This window comes from Rhipicephalus sanguineus, chromosome 10 (assembly GCF_013339695.2).
Source record: "Rhipicephalus sanguineus isolate Rsan-2018 chromosome 10, BIME_Rsan_1.4, whole genome shotgun sequence".
In the NCBI taxonomy this organism is placed as follows: Eukaryota; Metazoa; Arthropoda; class Arachnida; order Ixodida; family Ixodidae; genus Rhipicephalus; species Rhipicephalus sanguineus.
In genome coordinates this window covers 31,669,889-31,685,853 of record NC_051185.1, presented here as the reverse complement: position 1 = coordinate 31,685,853, position 15,965 = coordinate 31,669,889, and the positions used below count along the sequence as shown (strand labels likewise).

The 15,965-nt window shown below is 46.5% G+C and overlaps 1 long non-coding RNA gene across 1 annotated transcript; it reads right to left on the bottom strand.

Annotated features, from left to right (window-relative positions):
• Positions 1 to 418: 418 nt before the first annotated feature.
• LOC119371630 (uncharacterized) lies at positions 419 to 4,664 on the bottom strand. The gene is made up of 4 exons (XR_005179256.2): positions 4,585 to 4,664; positions 3,369 to 3,407; positions 2,881 to 2,931; positions 419 to 669 (listed from the first exon to the last, which is right to left on the bottom strand). It is a non-coding gene; the product is annotated as an uncharacterized LOC119371630 (long non-coding RNA).
• Positions 4,665 to 15,965: the final 11,301 nt, after the last annotated feature.

The window sequence follows — 15,965 nt, the reverse complement described above, 5'->3', positions numbered from 1 at the left end:
CCAGAACTCTGCTTAGACTAGAAGGACAACAGAAAACATCACCACAAATTCGACGGCTGTCTTAGAACTCCACCATAGCCACATTGATCGATAAGATGGCGTCGACTCTTATTGATAATTAACGCACAATCCAAAGAAAGCGCTTTTAACAAGATGTGGACTTATAGAGATGAAAAATGCTTGAACAGGAGGTGTTGCTGGATATGCTATGTTGTCGTGTTCGAGGCAGCAGCTGCCTCGAAGCAAGTGCCTTGAAGGAGACAAGACGATGTGCCGAAACGTCGTCTCCAGCGACACCACCTATTCAATTATTTTTCATCAATTACACTAAACGACGTTGTAGTGACGTCTTTTTATCAGTTTAAGAAGACAGAAATTCGATCGTGAGTGTAATGTAAATGCGTTTATTCAAGCACTCAAAAAATGCGAGAATGTGACATAAATTATGCCGCGTCAAGGCGACCTTCCTGTCATGACATCGACGTTCTTTTTGTAAAGATTTTATTTGGTCGCTTCATTGTTTTTTTTATTTTTTATGTAAACATTTTTATTCTCCCCCTTCGTGCACAATCTTCGTGCATCGCTTCCTGGTGAGTAGTGAGGCTCGAATTCACCACAACACGAAGTGCTCGAAGCAATTCACATCAGGAAAGTTTCTTTCAAGCAATTCTGCAAGGAAAAAAAAAGAAATAATTATGTACTAGCCGCAGCCGGAAGGCAATATCCATAGCTGTGCAATTCTATTTTCGACTTTCTTCGCCATAAAGTATGTGTGTATGGGGGTGGCTTAAGACGGTGGTGCGATGCTTCTTGCGTGTGACGGTGTAACTCTTGCAGCGATACCGCCTTGCCGCATCACAAAGTTTCGCTGGTCCCCCGCCTCCAGAGTGGCATTGCTCTGAATCTTCATTCATTCATTCATTCATTCATTCATTCATTCATTCATTCATTCATTCATTCATTCATTCATTCATTCATTCATTCATTCATTCATTCATTGTTATAGCTATTGGTGCTTCTTTTAGCTCAACCTGGACCTTGCTTGGTGAGGAATTGGTTGTAGACATTTAAAGGGCACCATTCTAGGCATTTTCGTTATCCTCAAGTCGATTGGTTAAATGACGACATGGATATTTAACATATTTTTGCAGTCCTCTTTATTATGTGGGTTATTAGTAAATTGATTTGGAAATGTAGTAGAACTCTGCAGTGTAACTAGATCGAGGACAGAGGGCTTTCAGGATTACTTAGGCTAAGCGTGGCTTTACGTATTTGGCTCCAGTGGCAGTTCGCCAGATGACGTTTAGGAGGCGAGGGACGCCTGACTTCGTACTTTCTCTTTGCATCGACAGTGCCAGAGAACATTATATTACTACACTGAGCTACAAAATAGTACTATGCGAAAGTATTACTTATTGTAATCACATTTTCCAGGGCGTGTACGTGGTTGTTCGGAAAGCAAGCGTTTGAATACCGAGCGTTGGAAGACGATTGACTAAATGGCGCTGAAGTCCTCGATAGCATCAAACTCAGAGCGATTTGCAGCAAGACAACGTTCTGGCCTAGGGACGGCCCATTAGCATAATCGGTTAACGATTAACTGTCCACCGGCTAAACCATTTACTCCTATCGATGCGGCTTTTTTAACAATGGCGCTGTTTAAAGCAGCGGTAAATCCCTGGGGATCGTCGTTCGCGCTTTGTAGCCCAGCTGCGAGAGCGCAACCTGACGTGAGGGAGCGCATCGGTAAAGCTAAGTGTGTGAGAGGGAAGCATAGTGTAGCGAGTTGAGCCTGGTACCGAAAGGGTAGCGACGTGGAGAGGGTGAAGTTAGGTATAGAGGAGGAGAGCAAAGGTGAAGCTATGGCAGGATGGAAGCAGGTGGTGTGGAGAAGAGGAGAGTGCCGGTGACAGGACCAATGGTAGCGCGCGCTCGAGCACAGGTAGTGCTGGTGAGAGAAGAGGAGGGGCGCGCCGAGCTTTGGCGAAAGCGGGGGAAAGGTGCGTTGCTGCCCCCCCCCCCCCCCCCAGCGCCGCTGTTTAATAAGCCTTCGCCACCATAAGTCGGTTGAAGCTTCGCATAATATTTTTGTATATTGCACATAAACGACTGAGACGGTGACATGTGCTTTCTTAAGTCCTTAGCTACGCAGGGGCCCTACTATTCCGCCGAAGCTGATATGCTCTCACCTTAGGTAAGCGGCTGATGTTTTTAAAGCGCTCTTCTCGAGGACACAGGTTCGATTCCCAGCCACAGTGGTCGCATTTCAAATGCAGAGTGAAATGCTAAATCACCCGTGTAGTTTGATAGAGACTCTTCCCACTAACCCGTGCCTCGACATCATATCGTGGTGCGAGTTTCGAGCCCTGCTTTTTCTTTTTCTTTTTTAGCTTTTTACGTGTAGCTCAACGGGAACACGCGATGTCGTGGGGCTTAAAAATCCGTAGTTTGAGCCACTTTATAGAGCGTTAATTTTTATTAACTAAAGCGAGCAGTCTAGCGACTTAGCAGGCTGAATATGAATTACAACATGTTTAGAGTGATATTTTTGGTCGTGACGTGACTTACGGTGCCTTCCTGAGCTGTCATTAAAAGCATAATCTCGGAAAGGAAACCGCCTTGAAGAGGGTTGTCTCCATTTATTGTGAATACCTCATTAGTATTCAAGACTTCATATAAGCTGATGTTACATAATACGGAAAATTGTTACTGTGCTTATCGACACCGATATACCGGTGATTTACTTCGTGAAGTAGAATAAAGGGTTCTGGTTTTACCGTCTTGACTATTAATGAGGTGTTCACCTCACATGTGATTGACTCTGTACCACTCGTTGAAAATCCCTCCAAGGTAAGAATAGGCATTTTTAGTAATACGTACGATAGAGTTGGCAACTTTCTGGACCTGATCCATGGGTACATTGTGTACTTTCTGTATGAAAAAAAAGATGAAAAAGCTTAGTATAGAGGCTACAAAATACATTGCCGTATTACAACGATACCAGTTTCGCGATTATCCTAATTCAGCGTTTTTGCTTCGTCATTTCTTTTTGTTTGGACCACCGCCGCCGGCTGTGCGATTACAACACAGCGAAGCCATTCCTAATCGTATGTATATACTAAATCACGACTCTACTTAATGAACAACAATAATAGTTGACCAAGTTTCCACGTCAGCAGCGTTGGTCGTTATGAAACTTGGGGCACCAATTTTTGCAAATATAATAACTCCTATTTGAAAAGTCACATTAATTACGCGTTAAATTTTCTCGCCATGCGAAGAAATACAGCCCTACCACTCAAGACATTGCAATACATGTAGATATTTGCACTGGTCGAATCCAGCGATTTCAAAATCTATAGTCTTACCTGGAACGTCAGAATTTTCTTCACGAAGCACTGCGCTGCCTGTTAAAAAGAACATTCATTTCGTTACGATATAACTTTAAAAAGAGCCATAGAAATCGACTGTATTGGATGAAGTATTCGTTGTTGTAACCAAGGAAGGAATGGCGTAAACTACACTGCTTGTAAACTTATACATTGTGCTAAGCCCGCTATCTCTCACAACACGTGTGCGATGTGTTGCGAGGGATAGCGGGCATAATGAGAAAGTCGATGAAGACACAATAATTGCATTAGGAACCATGACATAGAAATGGCGACAAACCCTCCGTTTATGCTTATCCTTAAAAATGGTAGAAAAATGATCACGGGAATACATAAAAGGTCGTATCTTCCATTGAAGGAGTACTAAAAGGGTATATATATATTTTTTACTTTCTATTTTGGGTTAACCGAAAGGCAGGGACCCCAGAAACATAGAAAGAAGTTCTCCCATCACTCTGACAGTACCTCGATTAATTTTTCTGCATCAGCCTTCCTGCGACCGATTTCGATTTCTTTCTCCTATAGGGTTTACTGCATCACGACGTTGTGAACCAGAACGTGGTCACCTGGTACCCTCTTAATCATGTGGTGCCGAAAGTGCTACGTATAGCCAGGACATTAAGCTCTTTCGCATGATTTTCCACCGCTATAAGCAGCTCTTTATCCGGGACGTGACTTAGGGCGTAGCGGCACAGTACGGCGTTATGGCACTGACACCGGCAGCCTCGATCGCCTCCTTTTCTGCCAGTCTTTTATGAAACCAATGTTGCCACGAGAGAACGTCAAAACCCCACAATGCGCTGCTAACAAGTGATGACCTATTAGGTCATAACACCACGATAAAATATAGGAAACCGAATCACTACTGACAGTAGGAAATCTGTTATGCTATGTTGTCTGTGAAGTTTGTTATGTTCGCAGTATCGGGAATAATTTTTCAAATGTTCTGAGACTTCGAACCTTTAGTTATGTCTGAAAATAAATAGTAGAAGAGGCATGTAGCGCACAAGTGTGTCACAGGGCACCTGTTACGTCTCTCCCCCCATTTTGTTTTATTGTGTTGATTCTGAGCTCAATATTCTTTTCCTTGTGTTACCATTCCAACAACGCGAAACACCCACCATCGTGTAGTTGAATTTCTAATGCATATATTTATTCCAAAAATTTCTTTAAATAACTACACGAATCTCATTACCTTCTTTTGCTGTCTCTTGTTCCTAGCCGTGAACACCATCCCTACGCAGTCGAGAGCTTTGGGAACCCCAGCAATGAACTGCAATAAGACAGTGTAAAGTAAAAAAAAAATAATCACACACAAACACAACAACGAACAGTAAGCATCACAACCTCGGCTAAGTTGTCCCGGCAATATTTCTTTATTTCTGTACACTTTTTTTTTCAGAATTTGCAATGAAGACTAGGTGCTACGGCACTTGCCTCCCGGATGTAGTCCAGCTCGAGACCTTCCGCTTCCCTCAAACAGGTGGTGACCGAGTCCAAGGCTTGGTGCAAGTTATCCCGTGCATCAGGCTCCGGCACCACTAGATCCGCGAGCTTGCGTATTACGGCCATGATGTTGGCCACTGTGGGGGAGATGTACAAAGCCTAAATATTCTCTATATACATGGTCTGATAGATGTGACAGTGGAACGAAGGGAGGAAACAGAAAAGGAGAAGGCAGGGAGCCTTGACCGGAAACACTTCCGGTTGGCTACCCTACACTGGGGGATCGGAAAAGCGGAATAGAAAGACAAGAAATAGAGAGGTGGGAAGAGAAAAAGAGAGAGAGAGAGAAGAGATGCAGTGAATTCACTGCAGCGTGCGAGATTGCCCCACAAGTCAGAGGCGTTCGCACAAGCCCATCGTTCTCAAAAAGCACAAGAGGGCTTTCACTGCCTTGTGGGCCGTCAAGAGATGTGGATGGTGCTGTAGTGGCACCTGCACGCAAATTGGCTGATCATCCAGTCGCCGCAGTGCGTTGGTAAGTACTTGTCTCTCCGAGGCAAAACGAGAGCAGTGGCACGGCAAGTGTTCGATGTTTTCTTCGGTGCCTCAAACATCGCATACCGCACTGTCAGTCATACCGATTAACGTTGTATATGCCTTCGTACGATACTAATAATCGAACTTGATAGGGCCTTTTACTGGCAGAAACGTGAAGTACTAGCAAACTTAGTACGAGGTTGCTGCATACAGCACTCTGTTCTTAAAAGGCCCCTCACCAGGTCACATTGCAAATTTTAGCTATGCACTGGAAGGTGTTACGTGCCCGATGGAGATCGTTCTACCAAAATATTTTTTTTTTCAGATTGGTTCATTACGAGCAGACATAACATATTTTGAAGCGGTGCGCAGCCATGGTGTGAGAAGGCGAGTTTCGCATCCTTGCCAATTGCCATCTGTAGTCATCGCAAGTCAAACTCGTTCCCTGCGTTTTCCCGTATCTGAGCCGGAGGACCACGTGACGCACACACATCAGCACGTCACGCACACGTCATGATGACAGGGGGAGGCTCACCCTCTCTCACTTTCTCTGCAGTTCACGCTGCGCTATAGTGTCTCGATGTCCTCCTCGCCCGCCAGCACGTACTCGGTGCTGTACGTCATCGCCCCACTTGTGCACAAAATCTGTACAAGTAGGGCGATGACGTACACAACAAATGGTTGTGCCCAAGTAGTTGTGCGCAGCCATTCTGTGCAGAACTGCTTGCGCACAAAATGGTTACAACACCTAATGAAGATCCGTGCGCACCAGGCTTGTCCCATTTTGTGCTACGCAGGACACCGTGGTACGTTCTTAGGTCGAGCACATCTTTAAAACAAGTCCCTGCACATCGCAGCCTAAATTTTGAGTAAATGCCTGCTCATCAATATTGTATCAACGAGCAGCTACACAGGCGTCCCATCGACACCTAGTGTGGCTTCTTCTGTATCTTCTTGTAAAGAAGCGGATACAGAATAGCAGACAATGTTAGATTTTAACGCGATATCGTTAGAGAGCTCGTGTCGCAGAAATTCCGGTGTCGGTGTCGGCGACGGGCGACGGTGACGGCGTCGTTGGTTGTGAACGAAAAATCGTCCGTGACCGAAAAATCGAGAAAGAAGCAAATAAAAAAAGTCACAGCTTCGCCGCAAGGGCGAAGCAATGAATGCGATAGCAAGAAACTAATGCCATACGAAGTGAGGCTCGCCAATGGATACTCTCAGTTTGAATAGCGCTCCTGTTGCAAAGGCGGCCAAAGCAGCGAAGGAAACTAGAGTGCTTCAAATGTCGAGCTGTGACACTTGATAGTTCGCGCTCATCTTCTGTTTGTTCGTTTAGCGGCGTCCCTTGAGCTCGAGTGACTTTCGTACGCTCCGTAACATGAGCGCGGACATCACGGTGAAAGCGTGAAACGTCCCTCTTCCCCTCAGCACGAGAAAACCGCGCGAGCAGACAGCGGAAGGGCAAGGTTCTCCCTGCGCAAACATAAGACGACTTTTAAATCCACCCGTCGCGCTCCTAACGCCATCTCGCTGGTAATGAAGAAACGCTTATAAGTGCCTAGCGTCTCTGAGTCCGTCCAGCGGTAAATGGTGTGTATATAACGCTCGCCGTTAGCTACATGGGGGATCTGCGTTTCGTGGCGTAGTGGATAGCGCCACTCGCTGCGGAGCAAGAGATCCCTGGTTCGATTCCGCGCTTCGGAAGCATTTTTCTGAATTATTTTTCTTTGGGGCTTTTATATACATATACATACTTATACATATACGGTGTATGACGGACGACGGCGACGGCAAAATTCAGCCGAGACTGTCCATATAATTGCTATCGCAATAATAAACAATAGAAATCTTCGGTCCCATTGAGGATCGAACCCGGGCCGTTCGCTTGGCAAGCAGGTGTCCTACCACAAAGCCACAATGTTACTTGCCAAGCTTCGGAAAAAAACACTACATAAATTCCATGTAGTGGAAGGAGTCGCCTTAGCGCATTTATTGTTGCATAGCAGAAGCGCACAGTCGCGCAAGGCCACGCTTAACTGCATGAACTGTTTCAGTACGATTTTCGTGTGTGAAAAAACTTTGAAGCACACAGGCATGGGAACACCAACGTCACATCTTTTGCACCCACATCGGCTCTCGGACGTCTTGCCGTGTGCCTTGCAAACTAAGCACAGCCTTGAGGGATTCTTCTTTATTTTGTTCGGCAGGTGTCACGACGAACATTAGCCCATTCGGCGAATTGTAGGCGCATTGGCGAGGCCATCAAACTACGTTCATGCTAAAGACACACACACACACACACAAAATTAAAAACAGCTCCAAATTGTACAACTATGTCCATCTAGCGGAAAACATATCAAAGAGCAAACATTATAGCGTCCGAGATCGCAAACGCGCCGCGCGCCCGCCAACTCGGAGGCCATGCGACTACAGCAGAGCCCTTGCTAATCGATGAGTGGCGGCGGGACATTCATTGTCAAGTAGTCGCTCTCATGTCAGGGTTGTCTTGGCGACGCCGACGCTTGGCCTCCGCTTCTCGAGCTCGAAGTTCTGCATCATTTGGTGTCGTTGACGCCTGTGATCGACATCACGACGACGACGCTTCATTTCAGCTTTCCTGGCTCTCAGCAAGGCATCTTCATGGCGTTGTTAGCGTTTGACCTCCGCTTTCCTGGCCTGACCAGGTCGCGCGCGCGTGTGTCTGTGCGCGCGTGCGTGTGTGTGTGTAAGAACACACAATAATAAGTGTGCACTTAGTAGTTGAAGTGCGCACTAGGGGCCGGATTTCGCTATCGCGTTCAACTTTTAAAGGCGAAGCTTAAGGGCGAAACTTAAGGGTCCCCCAATTTTTTCTTAGAGTAACAGAAAGGCTGCATTTCATATTAGAATCTTCGTCGCTTACAAGGAAAAACCATATTTGGCCGGCGGCTGCGGCTCATCTGGAACGAATGATCATCCTCCGATTCTCATGATATATTAGACAATCGTGACGTACATGCCACATGTAATAATATTTGTTCGGGTTTACTTTCCAAAACCACGATATCATTTTGAGGAACGCCGCAGTGGAGCATTCCGGAAATTTTGACCATCTGTTGCTCTTTAACGTGCACCTAAATCTAAGTACACGGGTCTCTAGCATTTCGCCTGTATCGAAATGCGGACTCCGCGACCGGTATTCGATCCCGCGACCTTCGGATCAGCATTCAAGCACCATAACCACTTGACCACCGTGGTGGGTATGCATTCCACGTGATTCATGGCATTACATGTCACTCGCTTGGGATGGTTCAACGAAATACTCATTGTAATTCTGATATGTACGCTATTAGTGGAGAAAATGAAACGACTAGAAAGACATGCCAACGTGGAGGACGAATAGATAGATAGATAGATAGATAGATAGATAGATAGATAGATAGATAGATAGATAGATAGATAGATAGATAGATAGATAGATAGATAGATAGATAGATAGATAGATAGATAGATAGATAGACTAGCAGACAGACAGACAGACAGACAGACAGACAGACAGACAGACAGACAGACAGACAGACAGACAGACAGACAGACAGACAGACAGACAGACAGACGACAGACAGACAGACAGACAGACAGACAGAGACAGACAGACAGACAGATAGATAGATAGATAGATAGATAGATAGATAGATAGATAGATAGATAGATAGATAGATAGATAGATAGATAGATAGATAGATAGATAGATAGATAGATAGATAGATAGATAGATAGATAGATAGATAGATACGGTCCAAATGCCCTCGGTTCGTCAAGATGTGGTTCGTACGCAATATGCGTCTTGCGCATAGTTAATGCGAATATCTCGTGATAAGATCTCTCAAGATAACGACACTGGCAGCGCCACTCTGGCACTTTTGTACCAGCCGAACTATCAGCTTCGAGAGCGAGTTCGAGAAATATTTTGCCGATTTTAAACGCAAAGCCCAACAGTTATCATTATGGGATACGGCGCAGTCGAGGGCTCGGGAAATTTCGACCCCCTGAGGTTTTTAAACGTGCACCTAAACGCAAGCACACGGGCCTCTAGCATTGTGCCTCCATCGAAATTCGGCCGCCGCTGCCGGGAGTCGAGCCCGCGACGTTCGGATTCGCAGTCGAGCAACACAACCACAGTACCACCGCGGCGGGTCGGGTTCGTGAATAAGAGAATCCGGTCTGCAGAACATGGCGTCACAAGATATCAGCCAAAGCATCGAGTTTGGATCTCTTACCTACATCGGGACTTCCTCTCCTAGCTCGTCCACTTGGTTCATCGCTTCCCTCGTCCTGTGCGTACGATGCAGCCAGCAACGTGCCGCAACTCAAAGCCAGAACAAACGCGCACTTCATGTCTTATCTGTAGGCGAGATTCCGCGAGGAGCTACCGTTCCCAAACGTAGTGAAACCAAGCACGACTACAACCGACACCTACGCTTAAATAGCCTCCCACGAAGATTGCAACAAAAAGAGAAAGAATACACTCGCCATCGTGCCAGTATCTGTTTTCTATAGCTTGTTTGTCTGCTTCTTTAATTTATTTCGTCACTGCAGCAGACCACACCGTTTTCGGCTTCGACACTTTGACACCTATTTATGTTTTTTTTCTAGATTCTTTTCGTTCGAAAACGCTTCGGCACGTCTCCACCGTGTATGACGACGCTTTTGTGCTCAATTCTATGGCCGCTTATCACTCGCTTCAACCGCGAATATACGGTCCTCGTGCATTGCGAGGAAATATATTGTCACTTCGCTGTTTTTTTTTTTTTTTCATCAGTTTGTACGTGTCTGGCTTCGCGAAAGTTACTTCTCAAGTCAGTGTATGCGAGTAGACGGTGTAGACATCTGCAGTTTGTATTACTATCTTTTTTTTTATCTGCGGTAAATGCAACTCTAGCATTACGTACTCGACCCGTGGACTTTTTAATGCAGCTATGAGAGGGCGCCCGATAGGAAAGCCATATGATACAATATGACGTTGTTAGTTGTATTATTTATGTTAGTTAACCTCGGATCTGCAGCTACATTGACAGAATTGGACTGCAGTGAGACCGTAAGCGTTTCTCCAAAAGGAAACGCACTACAGTCTTTACATGACAGTAATCTTAACAGACTTCCTGCAAAAGCAACTACCGTAGAACGTAATTAATGGTACCTGTATATTGGCGTGCATGGGTGTCCTATGTCGCAACATTCTCGGAGTTTACTCGATTTCTGGGTCTCAATGTATTTTTCTGTGATCATTCGCGCTATTCTTCCTTTTTTTCATTTTTTCGAAATGCAAATTGTAGTTCGGTAATTTAGATCTTCATACCTGTTACCATTTTTTGGGTGTGTGTTATTTGAGAACGTGTTAGCAAGCTGTGTGTGTGAGAGAGGGAGAGAAAGAGAGAGAGAGAGAAAGAAATTCTTTTCGCTAACATTTTGTACATGTCGTATGTCTGTCATACCATTGCCGCACTGGCTGTAATAAATAAAAAAATATCTAGGACATCCACTTGATAGATAAAGGCCATTAGAAAGCATTGCTTATACATTTTATTGCTCCTTTATAAAGGCTACTGCTGCTGAATAACACATCTTGATGAATTTAATTGCTCGATTATTTTTGTCGCACTTTCATAAAATAAACTCGAAGTAGCACTAAATGTTATTTTGATAGTATTCTCTGTTATCAGATAGCGCAAGTCCTGATATTTTTGTTCGAATACATAGATGTACAGAAGCAGAAGACGCGTAATATTTACTCACTATATTTTACTTGTCTTATATGCACAGAAACTGCATGGAGCGCGGACGTAACGAGCGTAATGAAATAAACATAAACGACAAAAAAAACTGCGTACCTATTGTCGTGCCGAAGCTTGTGCTTTAAAACTAGAGAAGAGAAGAAATAGTAGACAAAGAAAGGCAGGGAGGTTAACCAGTTTAGGAAAACCGGTTTGCTGCCCTACACATGAGAACAGGGGGGGGGGGGGGTTAAAGATCGAGAGGAAAGAGAGAGAGAAGGATAGCACATGACACAGCATACAGAATCAGTCGGTCACTCTTGCGTGGTACGCGACATTTGTCACAGCCGCTTGTCCAAGCTCGTCTTTCTTAAAAACCTCAGCATTGCCTTCGTCGCCTTCAGCTGCGATGTCTTTGTTGACGACATGCAAGAATTGTTTCAACAGACATTTCTCTACTGTCAAGGTACGCTAGAACGGACGCCAGTGACTGTCCCTGAACATTATATGCCGGGCAGTCGCACAGGATGTGGTGTAGCGTCTCCTCGCAACGACAGGCATCGCAAAGAGCGTTGTCGGCCATTCCAATCCGAAAGGAATAGGACTTCGTAAATGCCACGCCTAGCCATAAGCGATAAAGCAGTGTGGCCTCTTTCGGCGGAGTCCAGTTGGCACACAGAGATGCATCAAAGAGGACAGGTGGCGTTGACGATTGGTCCGGTTGGTTCGGCTGCTTGGTGGGCACCATAGAGCGATCGTTATCTCATGTGCAAGCCCTCGAAGACTGCTGGCAGCGTCAGACCTTGAAAGTGGGATGGTATTTTCCTGTGTGCTCTCATGAGGTTCCCGAGCGGCATTATCGGCGTGTTCGTTTCCTATGACGCCGCAGTGACTTGGCAGCCGTTGAAACGTCACGTGCCCTTTCTCATGTGAAGTATGGAGCAAAATAAGAGAATGAAATTAACCAGGAGGCAGCGTGACGTAAAAATGTTATGGCCCAGTCACGAATGATATAAACGAGAAATCTGCCCTCACGCCATAGCAAACGGCAGCTCCTATAACCTCCTCGCTTTAATTGTGACGCCACCTGCGATATAATGAGACAACAATAATGTCCTAAGTGTTTAGCGCAGATGACGACGGGACAAGACGAGGGGGATACACACAGGCGCTATCTTTCACCATAATGTATTGCTCCGGAGCACGAACAGTGCCATTAACACCTCATAGGCGCCCTGAAATACTTTTTCAACATAGAAAGCGTGGCCGATCGGTAGTTAGAGCTCCTAAGAACACGCGAGCCGAAAATCATAGCACCGCACGTGGCCTGGAATTTACAATTAGTTCTCAAAGTCAGCTAAAAATCGCTCTCTCATCTTATTCCCAATGATGTCATATACTCAAGCGACCGCGCCATATACCCAAAGTCGAGTCCATCGACTGATTTGAGCATCGTTGGCTGCATAGTTACAGCGCCCTCCATGCGAGGCCGCCACGTGCCCGCGAGCGCTTGTCATCTCACTGAAGGTTACCGTGCGCTCAAAGCCAAAAAAAAAAAAGTTCTCAAGGTCATGACGCAGGCGTGACGTGACTCCGCCCCCCCCCCCACCCCCCCAGCCCCCGGTGCCACCCAACGTTACTAGAACAAACTCGGTTTCAAAGCTCCGTATCTCCGCCAGCGGAGGAGGGTGGTCCGAACGGCGGTCGCGAGAACTAGCGGCGCTGCAGTTCCGTCTTGCTCCACTATCCGCGCGTCGTCTGCTGCCACGGCATAACGCTGTGGTCCACCGCGCAGTTGCTCGCGGCAACTGCGCGGTAACTTTCTTATTGTACTAGTTAGGTGGATACTTAGGTGGATATGCATAAGGTCGTCTTTATTCATTGGCCCGCGTGCGTTGTTCATTGATTGGCTAAGAATCGATGTTTGGTCTATATTGCCACGCCCACTTCTTGTTTTATTTTGACGTATACGGGTTTGACCAGCAAGGACGGTTATCAACGCTCGACGCTGTCCGCGAAGCAGTGTTCGAGAAGCTTCGCGATTGTAATAGATCGTTTTGGTAAGATTGTGTGCTGCACGCGAATGTTCCAGCTTTGTCGAGAGATAACGCCGCCACCAGCGATATCGCTTGAAAGTTCGATAGCGCCTGTATAAAAGCCGACGCGCTTGACCGCTTGTCAGTTGATCGACGGTCGACGCTCTGTTCGCCGCTATCAGTGTATTGCTGTAGTTTGACTTTCAGTTTCCCGGCCACAAGTTCGGCCAAATAAAGAGTTTCATCTCTGACCTGCTGACTGCTGCCTTCGTCGACGTCACGACCCTGTGACAATATTTGAGCTGTCTTAAAGGTGTATCCACACGACGGACCGAATCCGTCTTTTCCGCGGCGGACGGCGCATCACGTGACCCCGCGTCACGGATTTGTGTCATCCGTGGCGCGTCCGCGGACGTCGCGGACGGAAAATGCCAAGCTCTTTTTCGCATTCGGATTCGCGCGGAATAACACAACAGATTTAGCCGAAGGTGCCATTATCGGTCTGGCAACAAGCGCTGCTTTTTCTTTTTCTCGTATGGAACTCCATCTTTCTGCGCCGTAGACGGAAACATAAAAACCTTCAATAATTTTGCTAGCGATGAATGCGTTTTCGACTTTCAGACTGCTCGCGCCATCTAGAGAAAAAAGGAACAAGCAAGCATTCGCACATTATTATGACCTCTGGGATTTGGTAGCACTCGCGATGCACTCGCGCTACCGCAGATCACCGAGCTCATGTTCTGTTAATAGAGGCACTCGCTAAGCCTACAGCTCTCAGAAAACGAGTACGGCGCTCGGAAACAGTACCAAATTGTCATGAATACGTTGCCGGCGAAGCTTGAGGACACAAACTTAAAGCCGACACAATCGTCAGTTTAGGACTAACAGGCCGTGCAATGCGCGGTGAAGAGCTTAAAGATTCGAAGCGGGCAGCTCTCGCTTCAGACAGTGCCGCCATGTTTTTTCGCTGCGGCGCGTCCGTCTAATCGCTTCGTCCGTCGTCTGGATGTGCTTTCCAGCCGGACGGGCGGCGGAACGATCGTCCGCGGACGAGATGTCCGCGGATAAGTCCGTCGTGTGGATACACGCTAACTACCAAGCATAGGAGTTTCTAAGCGAATGAGGGTTTTCAGAGTAATTTTTATAACTACCACCACAATTTTAGCCGCTGCCGTCTTATCTAGACCAAGAACAACCCAACACGTTTGTAAAAGCCTTTATAATGCACAAAGAAGCGTACTTACTCGAGATACAAAAACGTTCTAGAAAAATAGTACTCATATTTCTACAATTTATTGAAAAAAACTTTCTCTAAAAACATCACCAATGCTTTGTAATGTTTACAAGACACGTTTTCGCGACGGTTAAAGGGATACTGACCCAAAATCGTAAAATTTTACGAGAACTCGGTAAATGAAATCTCAGTGTGCGATTACATCGAATAGATATCGTCTCTGAGCAATTTTTTCAGCGGATAGTTGTATTTTCGGTGTCTCATCTTTCTACGTCGCATCCTTCTACGGTGCCTTAAACAATTCGAACAGATCGGCCGTGATGTGAGCACCGAGCAGTTATTCGCGCGTACTCTGTCGCTAGAAGAGTCGTCAGTATTCAACTTCAGTTTTCCAACTTCACCGAGCAGATGTTCCATGCCCGCAGCACTTTACACTGTACGACAGCCGTTTGCGTTTCGTGCTGTAGCCGTTCACTACGCAGTTAAACTGCTCGTCAACTACAATTATCTTTTGCACAAGTAAGTCTCCGTTCCTGAAGCAAAGTGTGGGATTGGGCTAGTTGGTATTTCATTATTAAACTGCTCAGCGCAAAAACTTTGACACGGTACACACAGAAAAGACGAGGACCAGTGCTGGTCCTCAGCGCAAAAAAATTGACACGGTACACATAGAAAAAACGAGGACCAGTGCTGGTCCTCGTCTTTTCTATACCGTATCAAATTTTTGCGCTGAGCAGCCCGTTCCCGAGCCGGCGAGTGTAAAATATTCCGCACATCTTGCTCAATACCTCGTCGTAAAATCTCTCGAAAATTGAAGGCATAGCGACAGCTGACAACTGATCGAATGTTAGTGTGATGCAACTCTCAGATAGCGTATATAGGTAATCGCCGGCCCTTTGTTTTGCTGTTCTATTTCTGGCAGCTCCTCCAAATTGGGCACTGGGCTTTCGCGGGACGCCGTGCCTTTTGGGGGGGATTTGCGCCTAAACCCCGAACATTTTGGCTTTGAAATGTGGGGTGGAAGTGCTGGGAACAAGCGCGGCACGGCACCTGGCGCGAGTTCCCACTTTCCATGTGGGATCAAAACGTCTTGTCCCGCAACGACACGACGATAGTGCTTTACAATGTCGTCACTCTCAAAATGAACGTCACAGACCTTGCATTTCGCAGTAAGCTTTCTATCTTTGCGATGCAAAGCTTGAATGGCGTAGGGTCTTTTGCAGGTCCGAAGGAGTGTCGTGAAGCGGAGTCGTCGTTGCGGTAGCCGCTCTTGCAGCCCGGCGCAAAGCAAGTGGGCATACCGCACTGTGAATCTGTTCGCCCTCGTTACGCTTCGTACACCACTTCGTACAAGACGCTAAGCCTGGTCAAGAACACTCGCAAAAATGACGAGCTAACAAAGCGCAGACGACGCTGTAACCCACGTGCGCTCGTACATCGGCGGCGCCGATCACAACAAGCGCCCGCCGCGGGAGCTAGACGTGACTGCAGCGCCACTAGTTCTCACGACCGCCACACGGACCGCCTCTCCGGCGGAGCTTTTAAACTGAGTTTGTTCTAGTAACGT